The 7754-nt window shown below is 44.9% G+C and overlaps 1 long non-coding RNA gene across 1 annotated transcript; it reads left to right on the forward strand.

Moving 5' to 3' along the window:
• The first annotated feature begins 434 nt into the window (after window positions 1–434).
• On the forward strand, window positions 435–5738 carry LOC124418400. The gene is made up of 2 exons (XR_006939817.1): window positions 435–744; window positions 1319–5738. It is a non-coding gene; the product is annotated as an uncharacterized LOC124418400 (long non-coding RNA).
• Window positions 5739–7754: the final 2016 nt, after the last annotated feature.

Raw genomic sequence — 7754 nt, forward strand, 5'->3', positions numbered from 1 at the left:
GCAGCAACAAAGGGGAGGACACAAGAGCAGAATTTGCGATGGGAAAAAACACCATCTGTGATAAACCGAAGCTCTGGGTGTCTGCTTTCGGAGGGCAAAGTGTGAGAGGAGCGGCTGAGGCCCCTCGGCGTGCTCAGCGCAGAGCAGAGGAGCTGAGGGGAGGCCTCATGGCGGCCGCAGCTCCTCACAGGGAGCGGAGGGGCAGCGCTGAGCTCTGCTCTGTGTGACAGCGACAGGGCCCGAGGGAACGGCATGGAGCTGTCAGGGGAGGGGCAGCTGGGGGTGAGGGAAAGGGGCTGCACCAGAGGGCGGTGGGCATGGAACGGGCTGCCCAGGGCTGTGGGCACGGCCCCCAGTGCCGGAGTTCAAGGGGCCCTCATACTCTGGGTTTGAATGCCGAGGTGCCCTGCGTGCAGCTCCAGCTCCGCACCGCCAGGTGGCAGCAGGCCTTCTCCTATCGGCTGCTCGCCGTGGCTTCGGGGTTTTTGATGTTGTCGGTAATCGTTAATTAAAAATGAGCTCCGACTTCTCTGCCGAGGCTCCCTCGAGGTCTCCAGAGGAACAGTCTGGGATGCTCACTGAACATCCATCTGCTCAGCAGCAGTGCTCGCAAGTGTTTCACCGGGACAGAAGAGACTCTGGAAGCTGAAGGGCTGCAACTGCAAGCCTGCGCGTTTGGACTGCTGAGCCAGCAGAGAAGTGGGCGAGGAGAAGCGAGACGGACCCTTGGATGCCAACATGCAGGTGCAGACCTTTCCGCTGTAAGCCCCATAACCACAAGCCAGCCCAAAAGGACAGTTGGTACTGCGGACATAACTGAGTGAAGTACAGCATCGTGAAACTGCAGGAACGCTGTGACAGGTAGGGACCGGCAGTCGTCCTATTTGGATACGGCTCTGCTACCACCGCTCTGCATATGAATGATCCCATCCGCAAATCAAACTGAACGCTTATCACAGCACAAAGCACTTGATGAAGACTAATGATTCCAACGTCGGAGACTGCCCACGTAGCTTACCCTGTGGGAAAGCTCTGCCGATAAGAGCTTTGAAGGTACTGCGGTGGGGGTGGAGAGCGTCTTCCCCCAGATAGTCACAGCAGGAGCCCACAGGTCATTTGTATTGCTGTCACACGACGCTGAGATGTCGACATGGGCGGGATATTGTTGTGAGCAGAGTCTGCCGCTGTGATAGCCTAGAATGGCCATGAACCTAGAAAGAAAAGATTTAGGGGCCAGTGCTGAATTGAAAGAGATGAAGAGGGGCGTAGTATTTTATAGAACATTGATAAGATCATCACTTGATTTGTTTTTTCCCAGAATAATCTCATACCATTCATCAGAAAAGGCGCTAAGGCAGCAATGTGGATGTCCAGCCCAGTGGAAATGGTTTCGCATGATCTCTGAACTGGACGAAACATTGGCAAGGGGTGCTGGCAACTGATGGCAAAGGGTTGGTCACGTATCCCACCGCCAGGTGTGTGCTGAGCATCCTGCACGACCTCGTGGTTGTCACAGCAGCACAGGGACTGCACTGACTGAGGACCCACAGACCAACGTGAGACCCCTTCTCACACCTGCTGTAAATGGATGCCACGTGAAGAGTGCTGAGCGTAAGATTCCTTGGGTTTCTCACAGGATGCAAAGAGCCACCTCCATGTTTACAGCACTGGAATTGTAAGATTTTCACCCTTCGGTCATTTTTTTCCTTGATTTTATCGCAAGTTTTCTATTACGGAGTACTCTTCCTAAGGATACTTTACATAAAAGACAAAATAAATGTAATTGCATCCAGAAAATGCTCACGTGTGGTCAGATGCTGTTAAGATCACACTAATTCTTGTGGAAATTTTGTTCACTATTTGTTTCTGATGAGCACAGGGATTGACAGCATCCCTTAAAGACATGAAAACAAATAACTCCCTTTCAAGCACAGTCAGTATTCCTTGCGCTGTGCTGGCACAGTGCATCCCCTGGATGAGTATGCAGTGCTGGATGGCTGCCTCTTCACCTGCAGGGCTTATGGAGCCCTCACCTTGCTCAGATTACCTGAGGGTAATTTCTGGACTGGTTTGTGGCTTTGGGATGAGGAATTCAGCTCTCATCACCGCACGTAGCCTGTGGGAATGAGCAGGCATATGGAATTAGGCTGCTGGGAGCAGAAGGCACCAAGTGAGCTTTCAAATGCTCCATCAGCAGTCAAACAGCATTTTTCACCTCTACATCCCTTACTTCCCAAATCGTGGTTTATATTCATGCACATTATCCGTGTATCTGTAGTAACAAAATGACTACACATTTTGTTTCCTCACCTACCTTGGGAATTACCTCCTGAATGGACTAAGTACTCCGATAACAAGAAAAAAATACTGCTGTCGATATGTAAAGGAAGTGTATAAATACTTCTGAGTTAACCATGGTTGAAATAGCCTTAATCCAAATCAGATGTGTTTTTTTTTGTTTGTTTGTTTGTTTGCATTGCAAAAGTCAAAATGAGGAAGGAGTAACTGGGAGCAAAGAAGTCTCTGTATGTCCTCTGATGCCAGCTGTGGTGCTGCGAGCTTTAGATCTGTGTTTTTTCCCCTCATCTTTAATTAAGCTTAATGATAATGTGTGATTTCTCAAGTGTATTTTAATGGTGTAGGTTGCTCCAGGTGAATAAAAAATATTGCACAGCTGTTACAGGGCTCTGCCTTCCCTGGGCATGGGAGCAGCGCTGCACTGTAAGCGTTACTCTGTTATCTGCAGCTAACTGTTAGAAATGCTCTTCCAAGCAACAAGATGCCTTCTTCCCAACTTATCGGTGACGCTGCGTGTCAATGGGTTATTCAAAAGAAGTGCCACTTACAGTTCTGCTGAACTAAAGTGCAGATGACAGGAAAAATCAGTGCTTTCCAAACTGAAACAAAATACCTTCGGTTCCTGCTTGCTGTGCATCGTGAATCTGTTTGCACCCCACCAGAAGCCAAGCGAGCAGAATTTGATTCAATACAACTAACAGGATGTGTTATTTTCAGGTTCATGAACAAGAACTGTTGGTTCATTCTTCTTCCTTTCTCCTTTTCTCTTCAACTGCTGATTCATTTTCAGCTATAAATCATCCTGGCTGGAAATTCTGTGTAAGCCATTAGAAATGAAGACACAAAGTGACCAGCTGAAAAGCCAAGGAGCTGCAGTTTGACATGCTTTCAATACTGTAAATGCTAATACAACCTGAACAACTTCAGTGCAACAACTACTGCTCTGCTAATTAAGCAACTTTTTAATGGGACACTTTGAAGCCAGTAGGTATATATTTATTTCACAATCGAAACATCTCTGAAGTCCAGGTGGCATTAAATTTTGCATGAGCTTCTGGTAAATTACAGAACTTATTTTCCTTTAAAAGCTGTAGAAAGAAAATTTCAGGGGGGGGAAAAAAAAGGTGCATGCGTGTTTCTCTAATAAGAGAGTTCTGATTCAGGACAGATAATCTCCAGGACAGATAATCTCTTTTTACGTAATCATGAGAGCGGGCAGAAAAAAAATGCCCCCGATGTAAAGCATGTACATTAATCAAACTGTGTGCAACCTGAGCTGCTGAGGAAGCAACAGAGAGTTGCAGCGGGCAAAAAAGCATTGTAATTCATATTGATCAAAAGGAACCATCGTATGTCTGTTTGGCTAAGTCGCACAGGTCACTTTCTGAGGGCAAAATGAAGTAATGATACTGTAACTAACATATTTAATTTGTTTTTCGTTTCTCCCCCTCAGCCTTTCAAACCATTCATTAAGTCTCTGGAGGCTACATATATAGCTGTATTCCTTGCTCTGTTGAACGCTCCTAATTTTGATTCATTCTGTTGGCATTTTAAGCTGAAGGCAAAAATACATACATATACATAAAAGGGTTATTGCAAAGTCTTCGTTGTCTTCTTGGGAATGTGCCTGCCTGCCCAAACCTTGGGAGCAACTTCCTTTTTTGTTATTATTCACATTCCTTCCCTATTCTATCTCTCAGTTCACGCCTCCAATTAAAAGGATAATCCAGTTCTGATCTTCACATTTTTATTTCACATCCTAAGAGGCACTTGAAACAAGCACATGATAATCACATTACATAAATCTTACTTGTATGCATTGTACATGTTTCTGTCAACGTGCTAGTGATACTCAGTGTGGTTCTAGAACGTTTGCATACAAATTATATTGCCAGTCACTCCTCACCCTATTACATAAACAATTCACAGAACCATAGAATCACAGGATGGCTGAGGCTGGCAGGGATACCTGCATCCCTCTGGCCCAATTGCTCTCCAGCAGGGCCACCCAGAGCGGGGTGCTCAGACCCACGGCCAGGCAGCTGCTGGACATCTCCAGGGAGGAGACTGCACAGCTTCTGGGCAGCTTGTGCCAGTGCTCCTACAACAACACAGCGTTTCCTGGAGTTCAGATGGAACCTCTGTGCTTCAGTTTGTGGCTACTGCTTGTTCTCACAGTGGACATCTCTGAAAAGAGCCTGGCTCCATGCTCTTGCCAACGTTCTCTCATGTTTTCATATACACTGATGAAATCCTACTGAGCCTCCTCGTCTCCAGTCTGAGCAGTCCCAGCCCTCTCAGCCTCTCCTCACAGGGAAGGTCCTCCAGTCCCAAATCATCTTGGTGGACCTCCATTGGACTCCCTCCAGTACGTCCGTGTTTCTCTTGCACTGTGCACCCAGTAGTGGATGCAGTGTTCCAGGTGTATTCTCGCCAGTACTGAATAGAGGGGAAGGACCACTTTCCTCCACTTGCTGATGATACCTTTCCTAATGCAGCCCAGGACATCCTCACGCTTCTTTGCAGCAAGGGCACTCTGCTGACTCCTGGCCAATGTGGTGTCCAGGAGGACCCCAGGTCCCTTCCTGCAGAGCTGCTTTCCCAATAGGTGGCCCCAGCATGGCCTGGTGCCTGGGCTTGTTCCTCCTCAAGTACAGATCTCTGCACTTGTCCTCCTGGAACTAACTCAACTGTGAACATTGTTTCCTAGTGCTGAAAAACTGAAGCATGCAAAAAGAAAGCATAAAATGAAGACCCTGCCTGTAACACAATTCAAGTGAGGCTAAAGGGGTGTCAGAACCAAGTTAGATCAATTGCTCTCATCTTGGAAGCAACGTGACTGTTCTACTATGAGCTGGCCCACACTGAGACCTTCTCCACACAGTACCAGTAGCCACTTTGGAGACAGCAGACGGGTAAAAAAAACCTGCCTTTGCAGGGTCTGGAAGGATTATTGGTGATAGATTCTTTAGCTCCCACATCTTTGTGATACCACAAAGTGTAGGAAGACAACAATAAACAACCCTGGTCTGTCTGTGCCCACATTGCAAGAGCTCGCCTCATCCCAACACCATCCTTCCAATGGTGCAATACTGAATTTTCTGTGCTTATCTGGTCAGACATACTTCTTCTCCAAGCCATTTTAGGAGTGTATTCTGAAATACCCAAAGCATTTATCCCATACTACCTCAGCTTTCCAAGGAATGAAGAACAGATTTTGTTCCTGGCTCACTTAATTGCATCCGGACACTTCATAGAAAGTGTAAAATGAAGCATCTGTGTCCCCAGCCAACCTCACTGGACCACCTGGCCAGTGCAACTGTTCAGTGAATAAGATAGCCTGTGCAGTTCTGCTGAGCTCCTGTTACCATGAGTCCATTAAAAAAATAATAATAATAACGTGAAGAAACTATATAAAAGAGAAAGTTTTGCATCTGGAATAAGAGTTTTTACCATATTATTATATAGTTTTATCTAGTGGGTTACTATGTTTTCCCTCCGTGTCAGTATTGCAGTACTTTGAGTTTGCGTTTTACATGGTACAGTTGGGCATTGGGTTTATATTTTGTATGCCGTTGGCCAACATTCATACTCATGATGGCATGCTTATAGTTTTTATTGAGTCTCTTATATGTCAAGCGGTTTAAAGCACGAGCAACTGTGACCAGCTGCACTCCCATCCTACACCGTGGACACCAAAAAATGCAGAACCTGCAACTTAGCAAATGGATGTATTCCAGGGATTTCAAAGAAGAAACTGGATCCTTTACTCCATGAGATAGATGAACTGAATAATAATGTCAAAAGACTTTAAGGCATAGTTGAGTATAATATAATTAAAACAAAACAAAACAACAACAACAACAACAAAAACATTGCTTATCTTCAACTTAATATATTTTTTCAGATCTATAATATTTTGCTAAATAATTGTATGTGCATTTTATGATAGTTGGATAGTTTAATTAACTCTAGCTGATGATAGTACACTTGAAACTTTTCCATGTGCTGGTCACTGGAACAATTCAAGTTTAAACTCATTCTAGACTGATAGTATTATCTCTTGCTTCCTTTCATCTGTAGATTTAGATTAATGACAGTACAGTTCCTCCCACCCATTGGTTGTCAAGTTTCTTTTACAGTCTATCATGTGAAAGATCAGCCAGTAAACAGTTATCCTGTTTTTCTCTATTCGTTCCTTTATAAATTGGTCAGAAAGCTGTTAATTTGTCCTCAAATCATAAGCTTCTCAAGATTTTATCATTCTCAGTATTAACTATTACTTTCAGTAATTAAGACTGGTCAATATATCTTTGGATTTCTCTAGCACAACTACAGTGTTTGTATTATTCAAGATAATGCAAAAATAAAATATCTATAACTTAACTGGTATGTTAATGGCTAGTGTTAGTCAGGGTTAAGGTTACATGTCAGTATTGCCTAATAAATGTGAGAAGATCACTTGTAGATATTTAACAAGTCAGCTGTTCCATTCTTTTTCACTCCTGGATGTGAGCCATCCAGTCCTGTTGGTTACTGTAAATGTCTATCTCAGGTCTTTCCAACATTCATGAGTATGACCTCATTCTATTTTTGTTACCTGCAAAAAGGGATATCCAAGCACTGAATTATTGGTTGCCTAACTTTTTATGGGCATATCTCCTGTTTAGGATGATACATATCATCTTTTATTGTGCATTTGCTTGCTAGTACAATGTGCTTGCTAGTACAACGAGCTTACAATGAAGATATGAGACTTGGTGGACCTGGGGGTCCTGGTGGACAGCAGGTTGGCCATGAGCCAGCAATGTAACTTGGTGGCTAAGAAAGCCAATGGGATCCTGGGGTACATTAAAAAGAGCATTGCCAGCAGGTCAAGGGAGGCAATCCTCCCCCTCTCCTCCGCCCTTATGAGGCCACATCTGGAGTACCGTGTCCATTTCTGGGCTACCTGGTTAAAGAAAGAGAAGGAACTTCTAGAGCATGCAGTGGAGATCTACAAGGATGATTAGGGGCCTGGAACATCTCCTGTATGAAGAAAGGCTGAGAGAACTGGAGCTATTCAGCCCAGAGAAGAGAAGACAGAGGGGATCTTATCAACACTTACAAATATCTAAAAGGTAGTAGTCAAGAGGATGGGACCAGGCTCTCTTCAGTGGTTCCCAGTGACAGGATGAAGGGTGGGCACAAATTGGAACACGGGAAGTTCCACCTGAACATGACAGAGAACTTACTTCCTGTAAGAGTGACAGAGCACTGGAGCAGGCTGCCATAGAGAGGCTGTGGAGTCTCCTTCTCCAGAGATGTTCAAAGTCTTCCTGAATGCTTTCCTAAGTAGCTCACTCCAGAGAATCCGTTTTAGCAAGGGGGATTGGACTAGATGATCCCCAGAGGTCTCTACCAAGCCCTTTGAATCTGTGATTCTGTGTTTCTAAATACTTTACTTTCTGACACCT

The sequence above is a fragment of the Gallus gallus genome, chromosome 1 (assembly GCF_016699485.2).
Source record: "Gallus gallus isolate bGalGal1 chromosome 1, bGalGal1.mat.broiler.GRCg7b, whole genome shotgun sequence".
Lineage (NCBI taxonomy): Eukaryota > Metazoa > Chordata > Aves > Galliformes > Phasianidae > Gallus > Gallus gallus.